Source organism: Pleuronectes platessa, chromosome 17 (assembly GCF_947347685.1).
Source record: "Pleuronectes platessa chromosome 17, fPlePla1.1, whole genome shotgun sequence".
In the NCBI taxonomy this organism is placed as follows: Eukaryota; Metazoa; Chordata; class Actinopteri; order Pleuronectiformes; family Pleuronectidae; genus Pleuronectes; species Pleuronectes platessa.
Genome location: NC_070642.1, coordinates 6,554,393 through 6,579,719, shown reverse-complemented (window position 1 = coordinate 6,579,719; position 25,327 = coordinate 6,554,393). Strand labels below are relative to the sequence as shown.

Below are 25,327 nucleotides of genomic sequence, written 5' to 3'. Positions count from 1 at the left end.
TATTAGTAATACGAACACATATGTTGTTGTTTTATTAGTGGATTCTTGTTATTATTAGTGAAGAACTTTGTTTACACCTAACCAAAAAAAATGACTTAGCCCTTTTGTCATTTAAAGGTGTATTCAGGCCACCTAATAAAACAACTGTCTGCATTATTTGATTCATCATAATGAAAACCACTGGAATAACATAAACATTCTTCCCCCCTGCACAGAGTACATGAGGGGATGAGAGGCTAGGGCACACTGTTCCCTTCTAGGGCCCTTCCAAGTTTCCTACGGTTTTCCAGAAAGCTCCTAATGGCTGTGGAGTGAGAACAAGTCGTCAGTGCGCAGCTGCCCACTCAACATGGTTTGATGCTTGTGTAGTGGATACATCAGCATCCGGCAAGAAGGAAAACCACAGCGGAGGAGCAGGGATACATGTGTGTTCCTCTGGAAGTTCTCACCCTGTGCTTCATCGCCTTCACAGCGGCTCTGCGCTCATGTGAGTATCCGCACAGACAGCAGCGAGCGGCCGCTATTGTTTAGCCAGCTGTTTTGGCCGGGAGGGGAGGTTAGCTTAGCAGCGTCCGCCGGCTAACGCCAACTTAGCTGCACCTCGGCCAGAGCCAACCGCAGCGTGTGGGTTTGTTCGGCTGCTAAACATGTCGGGAGGGAGGAGGCTTCGTCTTCCAGCAGATACACGCTTCAGTCTTGTGAAGGTTTACGCCAGCGGGGGGAAGTGAGAGGGTCAGCTGTGATTTGACGTAAGGCCGAAGCTGGGGTGATAACGCCATCTTTCGCTGCGAAACACGCTCCAGCACGAAACTCACAGTAAAAAGTCAGAAGAAACAGCTGCATTTAACACACGCGCTAGATTGTAATGGCTCTTTAGTTGTGGTTAAGTCGTAAGAATAAACTGAGCGCGATTTGAATGTTTGTCAGTTTTTGCTTGGTTAGTTTGCTCAAAGTTGTCTCTCAAACATCACCTGATGGACAGACCCGGTGCTCTGAACTCTGGATCATCTCCGGAGTTCATGAATGAAAACGGCTTCTCTCTTCCATGTGTTGTTCCTGTAGTTTTGTTTTATTTGTCCTGGGTTTGAAAGGGAAGCTGCTCAACTCGTGTATTTGAACACCTGCCTGTGGGAGTCGTGTTTGCAGGGGAGGGAAGTGTCAGACAACCCTTTATCACTGAAGCAATTATCTGTGCAACACCTCCCTTTCCCAATATATATATATATATATATATATAGCGCCATTTCTTTAAACCCTTGGTGTTTAATCCTCATATTATTATATTCCCAGCCTCGTGTTTTTCACCAAATCGGTTATAATCAGCAATGATCCAGAGAAATCTGCACAGATGTCTGATGAGAGATAGTTGAATTTACAATTAGTGATAAAAGTGGTGAATAAGCTTCCTTTGCTCTTACTTGAATATTGTACATGAGTTTATTACAACATGGATCGGTCGATGGAGAAGGTTCTTGGTCTATTTTACATGTGGACGGTCAAACCTAAAAACTAACAGCAGAAACATTTCAGTATCAAACCGTATGAGAGCGATCAGATAGCAAATGAAGTCATGTCAATTTATGCCCATTATCCTTATTAGGTGCAGACTCTCAAGGTTCACCTTATGACAACTACCAAAACAAAACAAAAGCATCCAACCTAAAGCACTCCCGCAGAGGCCTTCAGACCTCTAAGGTCATCCACCTGGGTCAGGCATAATGTAAGTCATACACAAGAGTATAGGTATAAGAATGTGTATGAGTAGCTCATCCCTTGATAAATAAAGTAATTATTTTCATTCCATAATTAAAAAAGAATCCCGTCCCTGAAATGTCCCGTTCGCCTCAGAACTCTATTCTGTCAGTCCTTTTGATTTTAAAGCCTGTGGTATATGTTCAGAGGCCTCCTGACGGGCGACATTGCAAATGTTGAATTCAATGTTAGTGGTCTGACCTCTCTGAACCTGATATGATATGATTGGCGAGAAATTCTTTGACCATTACCAAGCCAGACCTAACAACTGACCTTCACTTGTTAATGCTGTGGTGCACGGCACCATGACACAAATCCTTCACTTCATTCAATCACACAGCAACATTACAGCAGTGTCAGTCAAAGTGGTTTTAGGAGCAATGACTTGTTTATGGAAAAAGTAAGTAGATCTTAAATTCCCGGCGAGTTTGGACTTTGCCCATGGTGTTGTTGCTTTGTCGTGCAAGTGTTTCTCTCACGAGCATTAGCAAACTAATCCACTACTTATAGCCTCTCAACATCATATGAACGCGACCAGCAGCTTCCGAGCCAATAAAACTGTTTTCAGAAACAGAGGTGGAAAATGAAAAGGCAAAAAGCACCAGGTCAATGGGTACAGAAAGAAAACTTTTAAACTGTGGGTCGAGGCCTTTCTCTTTTCTTTTCTTTTAATTTGTAAATTAATATTTTTTTGTTTTTAACATTATAAACATCTGTTCCCATCTCTGACAATTTCCTTCATCAAGTTTTTTTCTGAAAGGTCAAGTCCACCCATATGTTGTATAATCTTGGCTTGCGCAATGTGAATTCTAAATATCTTTCCCCTCTTATCAGAGTTCCTCGGAGGCTGTCAGGTGTGTTCGTCACGTTGCTGCTGGAAACGCTTGGAAACACAGAGTACTCATCTCAAGAATTTACAGTAAGCATCTGGAGCAGAACATTTCCCACACCTCAAACACCATGACCATGAAGGATGCTTGCCATATAATGTTCCAAAACGAGTGTATAAGCATTGGAGCAGCATACATCAACAAATTAAACATACCGCCCTTAGCCATATGTTGGGAGCACCATGGTTAGCCTGTCCATATGTGAAACTTGAAAGTGTATTATCTGGATTTTTACTGATGGTTTTTAGAGATCAGCAGTGGCAAACTATTGGGTGTATTTGTATAGCCTGCAGCTAGGTTTTGCTCGCTTTATGATACTTCTATATCCGCTTGGAAGCTGCTTGTCTACTCAAGGCCACCAGGGGGCACCATTAGGCTAGATATTATCACATCAGCCCCAGTGGTCCAAAATGTCCTGAGGCTTTTTTTCTGTGAGAAAAAAAGTTCTCCATTGCACTGTTAACAATCCTGTCCAGCTCAGTGCTAACTTAAAGTCAACATGGTGGCTAATTTGTATGTCAATAATCTGTAATTAGTTGGATGCCCAAATAAACTACCTGCATGTCATTATGCAAGGTTTAATGTTACATTTAATACTTCATTAAAGTCAGAAGTGGCTGTAAATCCTTATTTGATCCTGCGATTACAGTAAAGAGAGGAGTCAAGCATGGTAATACCTCCAATTAATATGCTGCCATGCACCATCAGCAGTATTAGACTCCTGATCACTAATGGGCCACCGGAGTGATGAAGGCTTTCATGCAGCAATTAGCCAGCACTGTGTATATTTAGACATACTTATACAGATTGAGAGGAGACTAAAGGCTTGATAATAAATCTTATCTAATCAATAGACTCATTTGGTCTTTTAGCCATGAAAGTGTTATTACTTAGATAGCAATGGCTTGTACAACAAACTATTTTAGTGCAATAATTATTCTACCGCTGCTCAAGGAAATGGATACATTGTTTATGTCAAATTGATCTGCTGTGATTTATCGGTTTTTTAATGCAACAGCAAGGAAGTGGAGATTATTCACACAGCAATTTAAAGAAGCTGCAATGTAGAACACAGCCAAGTCTGGGCCTTGTGATGTCTACAGATAAATGTGTCGCACTCTAAAATTGACTGTGCCCCACTGAACACACACCTTTTCCTTTTTAAATCAATTTTTTTTTCTCCACTTTTCCTCCCTCCCTGTCATCCTTCATTGTTATGTCCGTGCCCCCTTCCATCCCAAATGTCTCTGAATCCCTCCATCCTGGCCTCCAAGCCCTTATGAACAACTGGCCAGGACAGCTGGCTTAAACAGCTGCCTGCCATCTCATTTTTGGCCCATCTCCATCTGGACAACTTTTCCCATAGAGCTTGCCTTTTCGTAAGCCGGTCATTTTGTTTCTATATCAGTCTTTGTTCTATCTTTGTGTCAGCATTCATCAAAAAGTATGCTAAAACCAAACTCCAGTTCTTTCTTTTATTATTATACGTTTTGATGTTGGAAGCTTTTATGATGCTTCCTCTTGCTCATGTGGCCTAGATGTGTCTGTAAAATCCGCTACCTTCAGCAGAATACATACTCATGGATGAAAATAAGAGTTCACAAAATTGCTATTGTCTGCATCAGCCGCTATTGGTTATATCATTCTCTCTTTGTTTCCTTTTACTCCATTTACCACTCCTGCCTTTTACTGACGACATCACTATTCTTTCCCGCTGCCTCAGAATGAATCCCATGTGTCATCTGCGCTGTAACCCCTGGTCTGAATCGTCTTCTGTCCATCTGCTGATAATATGGTGTAATCTTTCTTGGTTGTAACTGCTGATGTTAAGTCGAGGGAAATGTTCCCCTGAGCAGTGGCAGTCAAGGAAAAGTGAGGGACTGCACGAACAATCTGAAAATACATTTCTTGTTTGGAAATAAGTCGGGACTCATACCTGTAAGTGATCATGAGATCACAACAATGGGCCCCTTCAGGGCAACAGAAACAACAACTTCACTTGCTAGAGCTCAATTACTATTGGTCACTTTGACAGTTTTAAGCTGCTTTCAGACATGCACTGAAATCCGGAGAGCCTCCACAGTTTCTGCAGACTTTCTCTGCCTGGCCCCCTAGTACACAGTCAGCCGAAGGTCCACAGAATCTGATGAGTTCATCGTGAGCGAGTGAGGGACCGGACCCAATGCTCTTGAGTTCCTTCACAGGACTTCACATGTGCCTCAGACTGGAGGTGAGGAATTGAGCCATCAAATTGCTGCAGGACCTCAGTGACTCTTTGTCCGGTGTCTGTTGTGCAGTTGTTGGTACTGTAATTTATCTTGCCCTGCTATGAGCTGTATCCTCTGCTCTCCCTTCTCGGGTTGGCAACGAGGTTAATCGGGCCGGGACTTGTTGCCACTGGAGGCATGACTGCACACTTGCTGTCTATCATTCAAACTGTTGCACCGCACTCTTTGATGTTGAGCTGAGGCATGGAGACGCTGGTGGATCTTGTGGACCATGGCACCGGCATGCCTAATCTCTGGCTGTCTTCGTAGAGACTTCAAACTGCTACACAGTTTGGATTTGGGTCTTTTTTGGTGCTGACAGGCCAGCAGGTCACATCCACTGAAAGACAGAGGGAGAGATGCTCTCCTAGCTCCGATGAGACAAAGCCTTTCACTATCAGGCCTGTCAAAGACATGGATTTAGATCAGAGTGAGATAAATATTTAGATCTCAGTACGAATGAAATCCAATCCAGAGGTCAAATTTCAAAGTTGTAGACCTGGCCTGTGAGGATTGTCCAACCCTGTGAGAAGATTTTCTGTATAGAAAAATGGTAGCCAAACAGTTTTATGTACACATATTTAAAGTAATAAAGCTTATTAAAATGTGCACATGGGCTTTTTTTTTTGAACATTTCAATACGCTTTTATTTATTGTGCCTCATTCTAAGCTACCTGGGTTCGATTATTATCTATTGATGGAGGACTGTTTGGCCGGAGTGGAGGGAAATGTGCTAATCAAGTCCGGCTGAGATGTGAGCAAATGAATGAGATAAACAGGCAGATTCAGGCTTTGATGTAGAGTTGGTGAAAAGCTGATATTTTACTTGATTTGGGATTCAAGTAACAAGAATGGATCAATTCCAAGATGAGACACCACGACTTCTTAACTGTTTCGCTCTGTGAGATAACCCAATCATCAAGATACAGTCTTAAAATTGATTTTCTTGTGTGATTGGTCCAATTACAAGTGTTGCATTTGAACTTTGTTAAATAATAAAAATAATCAATTTTTTTCCAAGTAACAGAGACTTGAAGTTCTGACGGAAAGCATTGAATGACACAAGGACGTGGTTAATGGTCACTATGCCGCCATGAATAATTATTAATTAATAATTAATAATTAGGATTTAATTGTATTTATTTACTCACAGAAATGTAACTAGTTTGCTCATGGTTGTAGTTTTCTTTTAATATCATCATCCATGTAGGATTTCACTATGATTTATAGAAAGTTGTAAACTCAACTTTTATTAAAGTTACAAACACAGCTTGTGACACAGCAGCTGATTTTGCCCTGTATTCGACTGTAACTTTACATGCACATTTTAAATAGATGTTCAGTGTGCATTAAAATATAAATGATTTAATTTACGACATGAGAAATCCAACGTAACAACCAATACACTGACATTCAATTTCATGGGGAATAAGATATCACAACTAAAAAATGTTGTTATTGCATTTTAAATTTAGTGCAGGTTGTCCTGTTTTGAGTTAAATTCTCAAGTCAGTAAGTGAAGGATAAACAGCCTTAGTGGAGTTTTGGTGGAGATGCCAAAAACAGTTAATATAAAAGGAAGTGAAAAGGAACTGATCTTATTTACACGTCCTCTGCATTTCATGTCTGTCTTAAAACCCAGTAGATAGCAAGGTGAAATAATAAGTGATGACTAACTAAAATAATGTGGTGTATAAGTGAGTCTCATGTTCCCTGTGAGCTGAAAATAGATGTTTTTATTCCAAACTAAGTGTCTGAACCACTAGATGAGTTCTGACTCATGCACTCACACATTCATACTGTGTAATTTACTGGAAATTATTTAGGCGAAGTTCAGGCTCCAGCCGCCATGCCCTTCATTTTTATCTCTTCTCATTGAAGAATGAATCCCTTGATCAGAAGTAGAGCCACAGGTCTCTCTTTTTCTCTCTAGTTTTCTTGTCCTTCTTTTATCCCTTTAAAACAATAGTGTTTTTTGGTATCTCTTCCCCACCCATTTTTTTTTTTATGTGATTGTCAGCTCTGATTATCTCACTGACAAGACATTTTAAATGCCACTCAGCTGTGAAGATGCATACGGGCAAATCCACAATACTAAAGCCTAATCCTTCTACTTTTTGATTACACCCCTGGATTTAAGGTTGGGGCGTGTCTCTGGCATGTAGATGATCCTCACCAGGCAGGCTGGAGCCTAAGCAGACAGAGGCATGGACCCCATCATGGCATTTCACCGACCATCCATCACATCATCCCCTATCTCAATGTCTTTACGGACCTCGTAATTGAAAGCAGGCGGCCCCCATAGGCCCTTTTTCCTGTCGGGGTCCCGGCTTTAGATTAAAGAAATCGATAGCGCCTGCTGCTCCTCAGAAACCACATGTGAAAATTTACAGGCTCTGGCCACTGCACTCTGCTTTCAGCTATCTGACCCAGGGAGGGTCTCTCCACCCTTTGTGAATACAAGTGCTTGAAGAAACGACCCTTGGCACGTCCTGTTGCATCGGCCAGGCCCACAGCTTCGCCATATCACCACAGCTGTCATTGTTTGTATATTTGATATCGTGACGGATGCCGACAAGGAACAGGTGCTGCGCATTAGTGCCACTATTTTATTTCACCCCCCGGAAAAAGAAGTGGACTGCGGCCAATAGAGTTGTCAGAGTGTATCATAGTAACATATGGCAATGTGACTTTTAAACTGAGCTTTGTTACAAAGCATTACCTCTACAGATTTCCTTAGGAAAAGGAAGAGGCACAGAGAGAGAACAGGAATTAATGTGGTTCAGGTGGACTGACCCCAAAGACGGATCAGAAACATGGGAATGTCTTTGAACATTAACCCTTTTCTCTCCTGCTGTCTTCTCTCGGTACGTTATGCTGGCCTGTATTGAATTTGTAGGAATACCAACTACAGATGGAAACTCTTCCATATATGGATTTGACATTTATGTCCACTATACTTGAATATTATTCCACAGGCCAGGTCTGATCATTTCCGTGTTAAACTCGTTTAATGTCACAGCTATAAAACCCAACTCGTGAACTGAACAAACTGAGGACTTACTATCATACTCTCACCTACTGAGTCTTCCCATACTGCAAGCAGCTTAACCAAATATGCACTGTATTCTGTCATGGGGCCATCATTCTGCTTGATTTTTTTTCTAGCCTTGATTCGTTGCGTGAAGACATTTTTAATCCCCTGCCTTGCACCGGCCTGCAGAACAGTTTGGCTTCCCTCACCTCATTAGTCTTGGTTTGTGTGTGTGTACGAAACAGAGTGTGAGCGAGCATGTCGCTTCACTGCATCTTTCCTTGGTTGTTTAGCTCTGCAGACAAATCTCCACAGACAGGAGCCTGGCTCCCCCCACAGAGGATAGCCTCATTAGGATTTGTTGCACAAACTGGAAAATGTTGACTGGCTGAGAGAGCAGCAAGGCCTTCACTTGCAGGGACACATGTTCCTCACTGCGGCATGACCCCGGAGTTCTAGGCCTTGTCGAATCACATTTGGCTCAGATGCCTTCCAGCCAGGGGCTCGGTTACCCTGGGATCAACCTTTCTGCTCCTTCACTGAGGCCTGTATGCAAAATTGAGCTTACGGTTTTTGTACACAGGGAAACTTGTTGAGGCAACACTGGGAGCTGATGTTGCGATCACGAGGTGGGAAGTTGAGTGATCATTGCACCCTGTGTTGTTACTCTTAGGGTGTTATTTTAAATCAAGGTGTAGTGAAAGAGAACTGCAGTGTATACGAGTCAGGTGATGCATTGAGTGCACTGAGTACCCAGGCTCTTATAGTAATCATTACTATAGTAATAATCATGACTAATTGCATTTGCGTCACTTTTCTCTTTATTACATATAGTACTGATAGTTAATGAAGTTGTTAGGAGGGACCTTAGACTTTATGATAAGATGGACAACATGATGGCTCCCCAAAAATGAAGCCAAATCAACTTGATCAGCCCCTAGTGGCTGGTAAATTGTTATTTGATGCTATATAAACAGGGTGAAACATAGTGATTGAAAGCTGAGACCGACTCGCGATTGGTCAAGGTCGCGCCAATTCAGGCGCTTGACCTATTGCAATACAGTCTCAGGGAGTAATTCAAGGTGTGTCATCCGACGTCATATCTAGTCCATGAGAGGGACAGACATTTCTTTACACATATTCTTATCCAGCATTTCCATCCATCCATCCATTATCATTATAGATTGTCCTTTTGAGGGTCACAGGGGAGCTGAAGCCATTCCTAGCTGACATCAGGCGAGAGGTGGGGTACACACTGGACAGGTTTCCAGCATAAGATAAGATAATCCTTTATAAGTCTCACAAAATGGAAATTTGCAGTATTACAGCAGCAAGAGTGAAAAATTTGGTTAAATATACTATACCATAAACAAACTGCCAAAAGTCAATGCATTTTTTCCTTTAAAATGTTTAAGATATCAAGGAATATTCCACCTTTTTTATTTCACACTTTCTTAGTGACTTTATTAACACCATTTTGGCCCCCTGGAGCTTCATCAGATAATATTCAGTGTGACCTCATGAACAACACATTTTCTGTTAATAATGACGCATGCCTATACCTGGAGTCACACACATGACACACAAAAAGGGCAAATTTGACACTGTTCATATTTAGAATCAACTAGAAGAGGGTTTCATCTTTACTTGTTTTCTATTGTAAATAGTTATTACGGTAGTTTGCTTTATTCACAATACATAAAACATTTTCGCCAGTACTGATAACTGGGATGAAACGCGGCTTTTACTGCCTTTACGTGGTAGAGAAAGAATGAAGAAGCGCTCGGAAAAACAACCCCTTTCTCTGTCTTCATCATCAGCCAGGCCCAGAACCTTGCTGTATCACCGCAGCTGTATTTGATACTGCCGAAAAGTAACAGGATGGAAAAACACGTCTGCTGAGGACTTTACGTGGTTACATAAACCCAACTTTACCGAAATAATTATGTTTTATGACCACTCTTGATTCTGTTTTACTGTTGTATATCATGTTGTTATTGCAGCTGTTGGTCTAAGTCTGTTGCATACTTTTTTAAGATATTGCCATTTCCCCCCTCGTTGACGTGCGTTTCGTAACTTTGTGTTGGCACGAGAGCACATTTCACCATTTACGTGATATTAAAGGATAATAAAAGACGGCTTTACATTGCACTATTTCTGCATTGCACATTTTGAAGGTTAGATTGCAGATGTGCGAGTCATGTCGTCATGATGTCCTTGACAGACAGAGGTAAAGCACACAGGTCACCTCTGTCTCTTCTCAACCATCTAAGCTTGATAATGTCCCTGTCAGTCATGTGTGGCATTGACTGTCAGAGCTCTGATTTAAAAAGGGCGGGTAGTTCTCCCTGGGCGGTGCAGATGGACCTTGGAGAAGCAAATGGAGAAAATCAAAGACTTATGTGAAGGAATTCCATGGAAAACAATATCAAGAAAGAATCACATTTAGTGCATTAAATATGTTTAGCACAATACAGGGATGAAGGAACAGAGATGTTGATTGTCTCCTCTTCTCAGCACTGTTGAATTATTCCCACCTCTGCCAGTCTCTACTCCCACCACCGTCCTGTATCTCACACCACACGGACGATACAGCAAAGGTGCCCTGAAGTCTTACTCTCTTTCAGCTCATTAGCGTGGAATGGTTGAAAGGGCTCCCTCCCACAGGAACCGCTGCTAGCCAATGTTGAGTAACACCGGACATATGGAAGATGTAACTCGCCACTGAGTCTCAGGGACTCTTCAACACATAACCTCTGGTTTCAACCAGACCTTTGTCCCGGTCACTTAACGTAGCACACATTTCCTCCAAAGTATGACCAACTAAATAAATTTAACTACCCTTTTCCCTTTATGAAGAAAAGCAATTTCCTGTTGGACAAACCAGAGACACCATGCAAATCAATAACCTGGAGAGCCTTGTTCTTGTCCAGTTGGCACGGCTCAAACACTGCAAGATGCATGAAAAGAATTAAGAAAAGGAAGGGGGAAAAGATGTCACAGAGAATTCACTCCTGCTTCTCTGAGCACTGACAAAAGTCAAGTGATGACGGGTTTTACTCGCTGCACCTAGAGTTAAGTTGACTTTGGATCAATGACACTAGCTCATTTTCTTTTATTCTTGGTTTTACCATGCAGGCTAGACCTTGTCTGAGCATCTCTGAATCCGCCTGGTAGAGTATTGGAGGAGATTGCTTTTCAGGGTGTGTTCAACTGCTTCAACATGTTTTTTTTAGTCTATAACTAGTAGACGTAATCATTTTTTTGCCTGTAATTTTGAGGTGAAAGAAACATGGATCTGTTGCTGAATTTATCTGTTTCTTGTTAATGGTTTAGTTTTACTTTTCTGAGCTGAGATTGAAAAGTGACAGTGATGGTGCACAAACACTGTTCAATTATATTTAATAATTCTGTGGCCAGAAACAAGCTGATACTGGTGTCGATGTGCTGTAAACAAAATTCAACGTTACGTGCTGCCTCCCGCCGGCTCTATAAAAGCGCCTAAATGGTCTGGAGACTTCTGCATTGTTGTGAACGCGTCCGACCAAAGAATCTCCTGCTGCAATCTTCAAATGTCAAAGTTATACATGGGATCCAATTTCTGGAGGTCATGTCTGAAAATGGGTTTAGACTAAGGAGCCAGACTTTTCCTTTGCTACTATGAAATCTGCTACCAACTGCTGCTAAGTGTTCAGGAAGGATTGGCACTGAAGTTGGCAAGAAGCTCATGGATGATGAATGATTCACCAGCAAGTGTCTGAGATCTAAATGGGATGTGTCTGAATCCACAATTCTCCATTCTTTCTATAGTCACCCAACCTGAAAGTGGTGTTAAATTATCATCTTTCACACCTCATTTATTGCATTCAGTATAATTACCTTTTCTTTTTCATGCTTGTCTTTCCTGATATACTTCTCACACGTAATCCCATTAACCACTGGAACTTATTGTAATATAAGTGGCACAGAACACAGCTGACCTTCACACAGTGCACCATCGACCTTCTCAATGCTGATGGAGAGGACATGTTCAAATTCTGTCAATAATTCACACCAAATCACCCCAAACCATTTAATCATTACAGACGTGACTGTGGCGGCCCACCCATTTAAAAATAATTGCAGTTAAACAAAATATTGAATTGAGTGAATGTGCTACTTCTTTACAGTATATTCCCAAATACTGAAGGAAATCAATGTTTGAAAATAAGGAATTTAACCTATCTTAGGTTAAATTATCAGCCTTATCAGCCTCTCCTCTGTGCCTTTATTTATTTTAAGAGCAATTGGCACAATGAACTGTGAACTTAAAATGTTAACTCTTTTGAAAGTCTCTATTCTACGAGGCTCTTGTCATTACTCTGTCAACTCACACAATGCCTGCATTATATGACTGAAGCCTTTGCTCTGAGACCCTAAGTTGAAATTGGCGACTCTTGAATGCTGTAGAAACCTATAATACCTGAGAGTGTGCCCCTGTGACAGAGCCGAGAGGCAGCTTGGATGGAAAACTGGACCATAGAGATCACAGATGGAGAACTGGCTTACCCTAACCCCTACAGAACAAACTATTTTTCCTCCTCTGGCTTCTTTCACCACAGCCAGAACATTGGTACATTCAACAAGTGGTTTGCCACAAACCGGGTTTGCTTGAGTGGTCCATGGCACTACTTCCACAGTAAAGGCTTTGGACTTAATGATGGCCCCTTGTGCTTCTTATTCGACTTTTATTTTTATTTTTACTTGTGAATAGAAACCCTTAAATTAATTAAAGTGATCATTTATTATTATTATTATTATTATATATAATATAAATGTGGTGCCTTTTAAACCACTAGCAGGATCAAAGTTAAAAATGTTCCTTTCACATCAATTCACTTGTTAGATGATGGGAGCACCAACCCCCATTCCCCCATCTCTTGTGATATTGTGCAGCGAAGGGCTGGTCTCTTTAGTGGTATTCAGACAATGACAATATAATGAAACATAGAAATTCTCCCTCGCAACTAAAAATAAATAATAATAAATAAAAAATAAAAATCTTAGAGAGTTGCATGGTACAAAGGCGACAAATAGCCTCACTTTTGATTGTTACCTGGCTGTCTACGGTGTAGAATCCAAAACACACGATGCTTCTTAGAAGCTCTGGTATCATTATTGTTTCTTTGGGACAGCTTTTCTTGCTAGTCTCCTCCTTTTTTCTTTTTTTTTTATAGCAAAACAACAAAACATAACTCACTTACTTTACTGATAGGTCAAGAGGGAAGGCCATAGATCAAGCTGATAGTGATCACCCCCTGCCTGATCAGGAGACAAACTACTTCAGACAGACTGATTGGACTTTCTAGACTGTACATTTCTGGCCAAATACGAAATTTCCCCCCCACATTTGAAAGCGACAGCCCTTAAGGTCTCATGTCTATGTTTTGCCCCCAAATCACTAAATTCCCCCCTGGTAATTATTACGATCCCATCTCTTGGGGAGGCCCCCCTGTTTCCTCCCTGTGTGTAGGACCACTGGGATAAACCGATTTATAAATATAAATTATTATTTGTTGATTAAAACCTCATGGAAATATAAATGTAGCCGATGTTTAACATGAGTTAGACTTTCCATGTTGGCTGAAGTTGGCAGTTAATGTATCATGAACAGTGTTTCCCCCACCATTATATTAGGGGGGCTCCCCGCCCCCCAAACGGCACCCCACGCCCCCCCTGGAAGGTCAAGTAAAAAAAGCTGTAAACCTAGGGGAAACACTGATGAAGCATGAAGATTAAATTGGGGTCTCAGTGCGACTGTATATTCACAGTAGGCCGTGTTCCCACCAACACCACTATCATCATCATCATCATCATTATCATCATCATATATTACCCATCATTCTCACGATGAAGCTGTTTCAGGAGGAATGGCACAGACACGCGTAGCTCTCTCTCACTTTGTCTTTCTCTTCCTCCTCTGGTATATTCTCCTTAAAGGCGTCCAGCAGTCTGAGGCCTTAATTCAATAAGAGATAAATTGGAAAAATGTGCAATTTTGAGGCATATTTTGGGTTCCCCGGTCAGAAGATTTTGAGAGTGCTTTTTTTTACTCCCCTTTGCAACTTAACTGCCCTCCTCCCTCCATCTTCTCACTCCGTGTGCTGTAAATCGTCACAGAGATCCATCTGCTCCCTTGCTGGACTGCAGTTAGGAGTCTGCTCATTAGACTGACACAAACCAGGGAGGGTTTGTGAGGGTGGGAAGGGGTGGTGGAAGGCAGGGACGGATAAATCTTGTCCCAGGCCCAATCCGCTGACCCTGGGGGGCTTGTTGTTTGGGTCACCGTACAGAGGTGGATGGTTATGTACAGATGGCGTGATGGAGAGGCAGGGGGGTCTCGTCCATCTCTTTTGTTTCCCTTGTTGAAGATCTTGGTGAAGCTTGAGTCCAATCGCAAACTGGACATAAAGGCAGAATGTGGAGCTGCTGCCAAGCATTTCAACATGACTCCCTCCTTTTCTTTGTTCCCCCATCCCTCTCTGTCTGATTTTCCCCTTCTTATCTCTATCCTGTATATCTCTCTTCTTCTCTGTCGTTCTCGTCAACTTTCTTATCTTCATGTTATCTTGCTCTGCGCTGAGTGCTCTCCTTTCCCCTTTAGAGAGGGGCAGGCATTACTTTTGCAAAAATGTAATTGCGTAAATCATTAATTATGTTAAAAGTTGTTCACATCAGTTATCATTTCTGTTTTTGTTTTTAAACTTTTGCATTTTTAGCCTCCTACGGAGGAACCAGATATTTTACGTTCTCAGCCAACAACTTTCCCTTGTGTTATGTGGATTGTAGTTGATAAAGAGCATGCTCACTCTCCTGCCTGCCTCTTTGAGAAAGTTATATGGACACACCTGCATGCAGACAATCACATATGGTACACACGCTTGCACAGTCCTTTGTAGCGGAAGGGTGGTGTAGATTGAATAGGAACCCATAAGGGACACAGCACTTCAAAGCACTCTGTTTTAGTGGCGTTCCTCTAATGCTTTTTTTTGTTTTGGATTCCTGGTGGACAGAGCTCTGAGTGGCTGACTTTGACCCTGGCCAGTCTCAAGCTCGCGGCTGTGGTGAGCTGAGGGTTCTGGCAGAGCCGCTCAGGGCTGGCTTCAGGGTATATTTCCTAATGGCGCTCACTCAGGATCTTGGCAACTCCTCAATCCCCTCTATATGGTCTCTGTGGTTCATGCTGCATGATTGTGTAGAGGCAAGATATACAGAGCTGTCTTCTAACACAGGATTGACCTCCAAGTACACAACTGAGCAGCACCTTTTTGTAGTAGATCTGTAACTAATGATGATCTTAATCATTGATCAAATTATCCATTTCTTTAACCAATAGTCTAAACCCAACTCAATTCACCTTCAGACAAAAACAACAGAATGAAACGGCAAGGCTCAACTGTACCCTTAAATTCCTCAACAAATATGTCATGGAAATTCAATAAATGCAGATTTTTATTTGCAATTGAGTTTTTTCCATCAAGGTTCTTGCATTCCCTGAAAAATGTATTGAAATGTAAAAAGAATCCTGCACTATCTCAAAATGCGAAAGTGATAAGATAAATCCTGGATCCATGCCAAAATGTGATGGGTTCTTTCTGGGCCCATGTCCAATCCTTCTATAAAGTGTCCTGCAAATGTTTTCAGTAGTTTTTGCGTAAACCTGCTGACAAACAAACATGAGTGTAACATGAGCTCCTTGGCAGAGGTGATAACCTTAGAAATGCCACATTATCTTGGAGACTTCAAAGTTCTGCTTTAAATAACTGAAGTTATTATTATTAAAGTAGATTTTTAAACTTGACCTGTTTAAATGGCAGGAAGCTTTGCTTAAGATATGTGGTTAGTGTTTGGATTGAAGTCTTGGCAAAAGTATGTTATAGAAATTATTATATTTATTATGTGTTGCTGTTTGACTGTTATACCTTTGTCAGTTACTGGTTTAGTGGTCTTTAATGGGAAATTCTCTGCTCATCAATAATTGATACAAGACGAGCTGTTTTCACTGGAATTTTTTTTCCCTCTTGTTCTGGAATGTTTTTACAGAAAGACATACTTGACAAATATAATGTTTGGATCACAAATATCAATTTTTTTTATACAATTGGTTTGTTCTTATGTCACTGTTTTGGTGTCATTTGGTTATTGAGAGTAACATAACACACCCTTACTTTAACGATACTTTTAAAATAAAAGTTTAACAAGAATCACTATATGAGACTGCGGTTCGATGATTCGTAGTTGCGTACTAATTGGTAATATATTGCATCAACTTGATTAAAACAATTCCTCTTTATAGTGGCTTTGGAACTTGGACCATTTAGTTGTTTCCTGTCTTCTTTAGACAGCAAGGCCGATAAGGACATGGGGCTTGAAGCCAGATAACTCTCTCCCAAAAGCATCACAGCCCATACATGTGCAGATGAACACACACAACTCTTGGCGAGGATCTCCAAGTCTCACGTCACCCTGTAGGACTCTACATCTTCTCTGGCTGCCAGCACAGACTTGAGCCCTCTTACACAATGTCCTCAGCTGTCAAGGCCAGCTCAAGAGCATTTCACTGTGATGTGTGTGTGTGTGTGTACTGTTGTGTTGCTGTCCTTGGGAGCCCCTTATTGCAGTTTTGGGATGTAAAAGCACTCTGTTCTACCACTGATGTGTGTTTGAGATGAAGGGTTGAGGTTCGATGATGTCAGACTGGTCCCTCTGGCCTGCCCATTTTTTTCCCCTCACATAGAATTGAATCAATTATACATAATAAAGAAAGGAAAAAGCTACACTGTTAGATAAAGCTTTATAAACCAAATTACAGATCATGCATTGCATTAATCGCTTTGGATGTGTGCATTAAAAGCTGTGTCCTCCCTGTTAAACAATGAGTGCCAAACATAAAAGCATACTCGCATAGTAGAGCTTCAGTGAGAAAAACTGCATGTAGGGGGCAGAGAAAGACAAAAGTCAAACTTCAAAACATTTAGTTTTCATGAACATCAATTGGTAAGTGTTTACCTAAAGTTTGGCCAAACTTTTTGTAGATTTGTGATACGCCAGTGATCCTCAGCATATCTGTCACAACGTTTCTGGCGTCATCTTCACAAATTTGGTTCTTAAAATGAGGTGACTTTTTGACATCTTTTTAGATTTTTTGTACCTTCTAACATATTTAAAACTTAAAAATCGCAATACATGCTGAATCGGTACCGAAGTGTCGTGGTAGTATGGAATCAGGAAATTAATGTATTGTCCCAGTCCTACTTTTTTATGTACAAGATATTAACACAAGATGTATGCCAAGTAGATTAAATTGAAATTACAATGAGGATAAATTCAAGAACTTAACTATCACCTAATGGAAGTGAATATTCCGTGATTTATGGCTTCTTTATTACAATTTTTTTTTTTTTTTTTTTGATTTTAACTATGTACTTGTGGCACTCTGAGATTCTCGGATGAAGAGTGCCTTACAAATAAAATGTATTATTACTATTATTATTACAACTTTATTTTGTCTCATAGGACGGTACTTTATATCAACAAACCAATTCAACAGTTAAGCAACTTTTAAGACAGCCCCGCTGCATATTAAGTATTTTAACCAATCCGTGTACTGTTTAATGTACATTTAAATATATAATTCATACCACTAAAACATTGTTATATTCAGCATGCAATACAATATATACAATGAACACACTGTAATAGTATCATAGCAGCCGAAGACCAAGTGGCCCAAAGTGGTCTGACCGACTGACTGACTTAACATTATAGTGGCTTTAATAGCTTAGCAAAAAACTTTCTATTGAAGTTACGTATGCACAAAAAGAAAAGGTCTGTAAACCTATTTTCATTATAACTAACATCATTATTATATTGTGGATTGAGGTGGAAAATAGAAAATGAAAAGGTTAGAGAAATGTGCTGCTGTATATCTTGTCACCTGGTTTATATGTTATCAGAGAAAAATCGATAACAAAAACAAATTGACTGCAGGGGTCTAAAAGTAGTAGTGTAGTCATACTGCCAGATTATATGTTGAAATACTGGTTGCACTCTTGCAAGTCCCAGTGCGCACTTGGGTCTGGTCTGTGTCAGCTGTCAACAATACTTCGGCAGCTTTGACCTGAGCTGTGCCATCCCTTCTGTTCCCGTAAGCACAGCAGGTTTATAGACCTGTGTTGATGGCGTCCTTCTGTCAGGTCTGCTGCTTCATTTTGGTGAACTTAATTGTGATTTCTGATGTTTCTGTGCCTGGGTTCAATCCCCTTCTCATTTGGTGACTCACTGTGGTTCAGGTTAATGTTGTGATTACCCCAGCATGTCATGGATGGGTGAATTTTTCAGTGACGTGCTTTGAGTCTGATTTAAAACCTAAAACCCCCTTTCCCATCTTTGCTGCCACTTTTTTTGGAGATGCGGTCCTGTGGGAGATGCTTTGAAAACATGATAAATGGATCGGTGCATTTCAGAGCAATAACAGACGCTACAAATGCAGTTTGCACATCATCTATATGAAAACATTGGCTTAGCTCTTGTATAAACATCTGTGTCTTGTTTGGGTGCATGTGTCTTCCTAGAATACTAAAGTATAGTGGCTAATTAGTTGAGGTTTACTAAATAGCTTTAATAACCAGGAGTTATTTCTCCTAATTCTCTGGAATCCCTCAAATAATGGCTTATTATTGCAAACCTGCTGTCACGCTCACGTCCATCACACCCTTCCTTCTTCCATCCTCTCTAATAAGAAAAACAGAGCTTGCTTTGTTTTTGTAAAAATCACTTGGGCCTAAATTACATTTCCGAAGCTCGGAGGTCACAACAACTTCCCCTTTGGGGTTTGATTTAAGTGGCACTTAGGCCTGCTACTGTAGCTAATCACAAGGATTTATAATGTATCACCAAGAGGCCAGAGGAACTAGGAATATTTGCTGGCACCCTGCTGCAGGTGTTACAAACCTCTTTTCTTTCGTCCCGTCTTACTTTTCCCTTGTCTGCTATAGTTGCTGATGGAAGGCAGCTGGAAGACCTTGCCTGTTCTCCACTTGTTGGGTTAAAAGGGGTCTCTGTTGGTGGAGCATAATGCTGGCAGCATCCTCCTCCTCCTCCTGTCGCTCCCCAGTCCGGAAAGTCCTCAGTGTAAAGCTTTCACAATTACATTGATCTAAAGGGGATGGGGGCTTTTACAACCTGCTGACGCATTCAATCACATTTCAACATGGCCCTTTGTGAGGGCTCCCGTGTATAGCATATTCCGACTTCATGCTCATTCGTTAGCGGTTCTCGTGTTTCTGATAATTGGGAGTTTTTACATGGCCCTGAAGGTGAGGAGTAAAGGTTGGAGGATGGAGGAAAAGGAAGACGCAAACAAGAGGGGGAGGGAGCAACTTCGATGTAATGAGGGGGGGGGGGTTGCTCATGTGAGAGGACGACTGTCAGAAACTCCAGAGGCATTCACTATGAGATCCAGATGTTGTAACCCCCAACAGTCACCGCCCTGTCATCCTCATGTCTACTGTATGTAACCATAACGATGGATTATGTTGTGTCTTTTTGAATAGCACTTGGGTTCGCACCATTGTGCATGGTGCCCCTCTGTTTTGTTTTCCACGCCACACACAGGAAGTAATTTTAAGGCTCTGCCTTATCCAAGGAAACATATCTTTATCCCCCCTCCTTCCTCCTTCCTCTGGCCCTCTTTGAATTTCCACCCGATCACGTCTTTGGTCTGTTTTGAGTGAATGCAACAGCGGGCCAGAGCTAATGAGCTTGCTGTGATCTAAGAGCAAGCAATGCCATCTATAGGCATTCACCTCAGCCTGTGCCAAATGCCAAACACTTAACCTAGAACCAGGAGGAAGTGATAGAAGAGAACCCTCACATTAGAGCCCTAAAGAGGCCTCATTTGCAGAATCAAGATCTGATTGTTTGCTCGGATTGACCTCCAGAAAGTCACACAAAGTGAGAATCCAGGAACAACCAGTTCCAAGATGGATGATGAGGTTAAATTAATGTGAGGGGTGAGGTAGGAGAATTGTTCTTGGATTTAACTCTAGATCATCTTCTCCACGCCTCTCTTTCCTCCTTATCCCCCCCACCTCTTCCCCAAACTCCTCTTCTCCAAGTAACCTTTGGCATGAGAGGTCAGCATTGTGTTCCAGCAGGCCGACCTTTGGTAATGAGAAGGCAGGTTAGCAGGCGACCTGGAAGCGCTTTGTCCACCTCTCCTGGGAACACAAACAGTGACGATAGTAAGGCACACAGGAACAGCTGCAAGGCTGCCGGCTTGTGTGCTCTGGCCTGCTCTGATGCCCATTTGTCATTTCACACACAAGAAAACTGAAATACAAACAAAAGAAATCTTCTTAACTGGTTCTCTTCAGGTGTCAGTACACTCTTCTGAACTCTGCAAATTCTGTGTGACTTTTGTGAAGGTACTGCCATTTGAAAATGTATTGAAGTTAAGGTAATTTATTGTTTACTTTAGAAATAGTTTTTGATATGTTAATGTTAATAATTTATTTATTAATAATATCAGATTATTAATTTCCTTCAGGCTAAGGCCTCAAGCCAGTGTCTTGTTGGGCTACCACTAGTTTTAAAGAACTATTTATTTTGTGATCTCTGAAAAGCTGTTTCTACCAGCTCTCTTAAAATCGTAAAATGTATTGAGGGTTACACACAGAAGAAAGAGGTGACAGTTGAATGTATGGGTGGATACACCCTTCCCTGCAGTTGTAGGTATTTATTCATCTGCGTTATTTTAGTTAAAATATGATATTATTATCTGTATTATATTATTACTATATTTTAAAGGTAGTTTCAGTCCGGCAGTTTATAGTCTGTAATTGGATTAACTCTGAGGGCTGACTTTACTTTTAAGTTCATTCATCCCTTTTAACCGCAACTCCTTCATCCAATGATTATTTAATTTGTTTAGTCCACGTTAGCACAGCCTATTTTCGTCTTGCTGTTGCCTCTTCTGACTCACTCTCCCCACTGCTTTCATCACTGGAGATTTTTCATGTTGATATCCCCATGTCATCTGATACCGGTTTAATTTATTTATTTTTTTGCTTTTAAATTCTGACTTAACCTGTATAAGCTCCTGTGTACTTTACATATCTGGCATGAAATCGCAGAGCGGAAAAAAGAAACAAGTGGAGAGAGGAGCAGGGTACATACTTCCTGGCCGGTCTCCATGAAGCGCAAAGATTGCTAATCTGCGTGCACAGTCCGTTCCATTTATCTTTTCCTTGACATTTGGAGCACTTGAGGAAAAGGGCATCCTTCAGTGCCTTTTTAAACTTCACGTGGCATTCTACTAGCATGTAAATTCATGACATGTCATTGACCTGCCACTGGAAAATATGATGGAAAACCAAAGGGAGAATGAAGGTTAATGGCAAAGCACTGCAATCCTTGGCATTGATCCCCTATTGAACAAGCAAAGTTTTCTCAAGGCTGCTTGAGTTGGAGAGGATTTTTGTCAGAGAAGCTGTGCTCTCTCTGCTTTTCACATTTTCATTGTCTACTTGAAAGTGGTGCACTTATGAGGCTACTTTGATCCCTTACAATCTGATGAGCTTTTCATTTGTACAGTCGGAAGATGGTTAGCCTTTTGGATTCCTATAGGTAATTAGCTGTTTCTTTGAGGTGCAACTAAATATAATAAGAGGGATTTGAGTGTGCTCAAAGATAGTTAGCGTCTTCCTCCAGAGCCAGTCAGGTACATTTATCGTCTTTATAGATAATGGTTGGGTTCCACTTATCATTCAGTTAAAAAAAGAAGTGATGAGTGAATGTCTTTCATCCTTGTTGAATCTAATGAGGTCACTGGGAAAACAAATCTTTTATGACTGATTCAGAGTGTTTCTGTCTTTGTGTGCGTCATGGAACTACATGTTTGCTACTGGTTATGAATAATAGAATGAATGCATTGTTAGCCCAGATGTATTTGTGAGAGAATGCATACAACAGAGTGCCCCATGACAGAGACATCAGTGTGTAACATGTCTGGACACTTGCTAACCTGGAGCCAGAGGCCCAGGAATAAACCAGACTTCAGTGATGTCTTTTCTGTCTGGAGATGCCTCTCACTCAGAGGAAATGAGTCTATGTTACACAGGCATTGCTCAAATTCCTCCTCTTGTGTCATCGCAGCTAAAGCAAATAGCGGCTTAAGGAAAAGGATTCTACCACTGAATCAACAGATTGTTTGTGTCTTCACAGGCTCAAAGGGAACATTTTACAGAATTGTGGAAAGATAGGAATTTGGGGAGTAGTTTCTTCGAGCTTAACCCTCCCCTTGTGAAACCAGCGACTTGAGTTAGCCGTGTATAGTGTGATTCCTAAGGTTTAGTGTCTTGAAGGGAGTTTGGCATTGGGAGGCAGATTTCTCGACTTGACTCCAGAATTTGACTGACTCCCTTGGAAATGAGAACAGACTGGGACTGTTGGTTGATTAGAATTGTCTGCAAGATCATTGTATGCCAAATAATTAGGGTCAGTGTGGGATGAAATCAGCATGGAGTCCTTTCCACTGCAACACACTATATTCACATTTTTGTAGATTACAACAATTAAGAAAATTATCATTTGTAGCACTTCTACATTATCAAGAACTTTGATAACAAATTTTAGGGCCCTCTTCCTTTTTGAATTTATGCCCATTTGTTTTCCTTGTCCTATCTACCTACATTTAAAGCTGCTTACAGACATGCACTGAACTTAGATCCGATGTATTTTCTCTTTTATGTGAACGCAAAAGTCCAAGCGGGAGGCTCCAGATTATCTGCGGACTTTCTCTGCCTGGCCTCCTAGTATAAAGTCTATAGAAAGTCATGAGCATTCAACAGGAGATCCCTCTAGATTCACCGCAAATAAAGTGGGGGAGTTGATTGTAACATGTGTAAGGTTCAAAAATAAACAAAACAAATATCTCCCTGTGAAAAGCGGACACACACATGGAAAGACACCGACGAAGATGTCTGTTTGTGGGGACCATTATCTTATGTACTCTACTCAACTCCCTGCTGATTTCTTTTCTAGAAGGTCCCATGCAAGCCTTAAGTATAACCCACAGAAAATATATTGGAAGAAGCAGCAGTTAGCAGATGAATAGTCAAGGCTCATTTATATGTTTTTTGATATCTTAATATCTGCGTCAGTGACGTTGAATATGATTTATGACCCTGTGAGAAATTGATTCCTTTACATTTGTTTGACCACATGGGACACATAGTCAATATGCATGAAGCAGAAAGTAATATTTGAAAACAAAAAATTGCATCATATGCCAAGATGTGACAACTGAGTATTTGAGCAGTTGTTTCAAAGCTGCTACACTAATTCTATGTAATAATATATATTTTTTTTTTATTTGAGAAATTTAGTTGTGAGACAGAAACTGTAGAGCAACATTGAACCATTGTGTTAGCTTAAAAACGTTCCTTTGACTTGAGGTTGTTACTCTAAATTGGTTAAAAGTCCCCCTCTCCTCATCTGTCCATATTTAAACTCCCTCTGTGGCTACCACTCTCTTCATCTTCTCCCTATCGACGCACACCTTGGTAATTGGTGATGTGGACCATATGTTGGCTTTGAATGGCCTCTTGTTCGGCAGGGACTTCTGACACACTCAAGGTCATATCAGAACCTTGTCGTTAGGCTACCTGTTTTTTCCTGGATTGGCGTCAAAGGCAGGGGATATAGTTTCTCAGTCTTATCCCCTCCTGTCAAACCTTCTTATCTTCTCATCACCTGTCAAATCATCCCCTACAGCCTCTAGTATGTGTGACTGGATTTTGTCCAGTCATTATGTGTTATCCTCATCATTAAGTGACTTTTGAAATGTTCTTTAAATGATAAAGGTGCTGTTTTTGCAAGACCCCGGCCTGCACCAGACCTTTGAAATTAAAGTCACCATAAGCCTTCTCGCTGCTTGGTTTGAGTCCCAATGTATTAAGTCTGAAGTTTGGTTTCTCTCTCTGACCAATTGAACGGCCACATAGAAATAACCACGTAAATCAGGGGGTAGTGTAATGGTTTTCGACATGTTCTTGGTACTTTGGGACAAAATGTGAATATTTTGACAATCAAATCCAAGATGTATCCATGTTTGTAAGTTAGTATGTTGACATGCTGTCTAAAAGTCTTTTAAAAGTCTAAAAGAAGTAATTCCAATTTGACACTGGTATGTGCCGGAATTTTTTTTGCAAAAATCCCTAATAAAGTAAATATATCATTGTGGGTATAACTGACTATTTGTTGGTTTCAATTCATTTAGAAAAGCTAAGATTTCTCTGTAAGAAAAGTAGGATGAGAATTTAAGCCCTTCAGAGTGTCCTGTATGATTTGCGGCCAGTCCCCAATCCATCTATCAAACCTGGACGTTTGAACAGGAAAAGGTAATTGATACAAAGGGACTTTTCTGATCATTAAAAATTTGATTTTGTCTTTGGGAAACATAACAAGGCTGTAACTTTGTTGGCAGTTCTGCGAGATGAAAGTCCAAATAAGGGCCTCATCTGTATTATATAATCTGTTCAATATTGTGTTTGAGAGTCTCAGTCGGTAAGTGCAGTCAATCATGTTTAAAGACAGTAGTTGGGCCCAAAGAAAGTCACTTATGTATACAAAGGACCGTGTATTGATCATGCTATTTTCAGCTCAGATTCAATTTTTCTGTGTCCCTTTTTGAAAGTTGGAATGGATCCCTAGAATTCAAGGATTTTTACAGTTCTTTTACAGTATTTCCCAAGTACTGCTGTAAACTGAGTTCTGGGGAAATGGTGGACATTGGACAGCTGCAAACCTGACTTGTGGTGTTGCCTCATGACACTCAGGGGATGGATCTGGATTTATCACCATGGACGGCTTTTCTAGCCTTAGCTTTGAAGGAGGTTTTAGTGGGTGGAGGATTTCCCTCTGGTTTTTCCCACTTGTCTTTGTCGCCGATCCTTTTCCCCTGCGGCTCCTTCAGGCATGGTGTGGAACAGGAGCCTGCTGAGCATCTTGTAGCTTGAGCTGCAGCATCAGAGGTCAGGGTTGGAAAGTGCTCCTCAGCTAGTGTTTCCACACATTGTCCTGGGACTAAAAGAGTTTATGCAATGATGCTGACTTTTCCCATGCCAGTTGCTGAAGTCAAAACTGTAGACTTGGATCGCATGTATTTCTATCATTTAGAGAGTCTCTTACAGTTCTTTTAGTATATTCCACCTGGCTCAGATTAAATATTCATCAAACCTCCATGGCTATGACTTTCTTTCCAGGGTACAATCCTTTCCATCCTTTCAGCATGCTTCACCCCAGGCACAACAACAATGTTGTATAAAGCAACAGGTTGTCCC

General features: G+C 41.0%; 1 protein-coding gene across 1 annotated transcript in view; it reads left to right on the top strand.

Moving 5' to 3' along the window:
* Window positions 1–295: 295 nt before the first annotated feature.
* disp1 (dispatched homolog 1 (Drosophila)) overlaps window positions 296–25,327 on the top strand; it is an 86,561-nt gene continuing 61,529 nt past the window's right edge. Inside the window, exons 1-2 of the mRNA XM_053445690.1 lie at window positions 296–487; window positions 2,587–2,671. The gene's annotated coding sequence lies outside the window, so the exon portion shown is untranslated. The remainder of the gene's footprint in view (window positions 488–2,586; window positions 2,672–25,327) is intronic.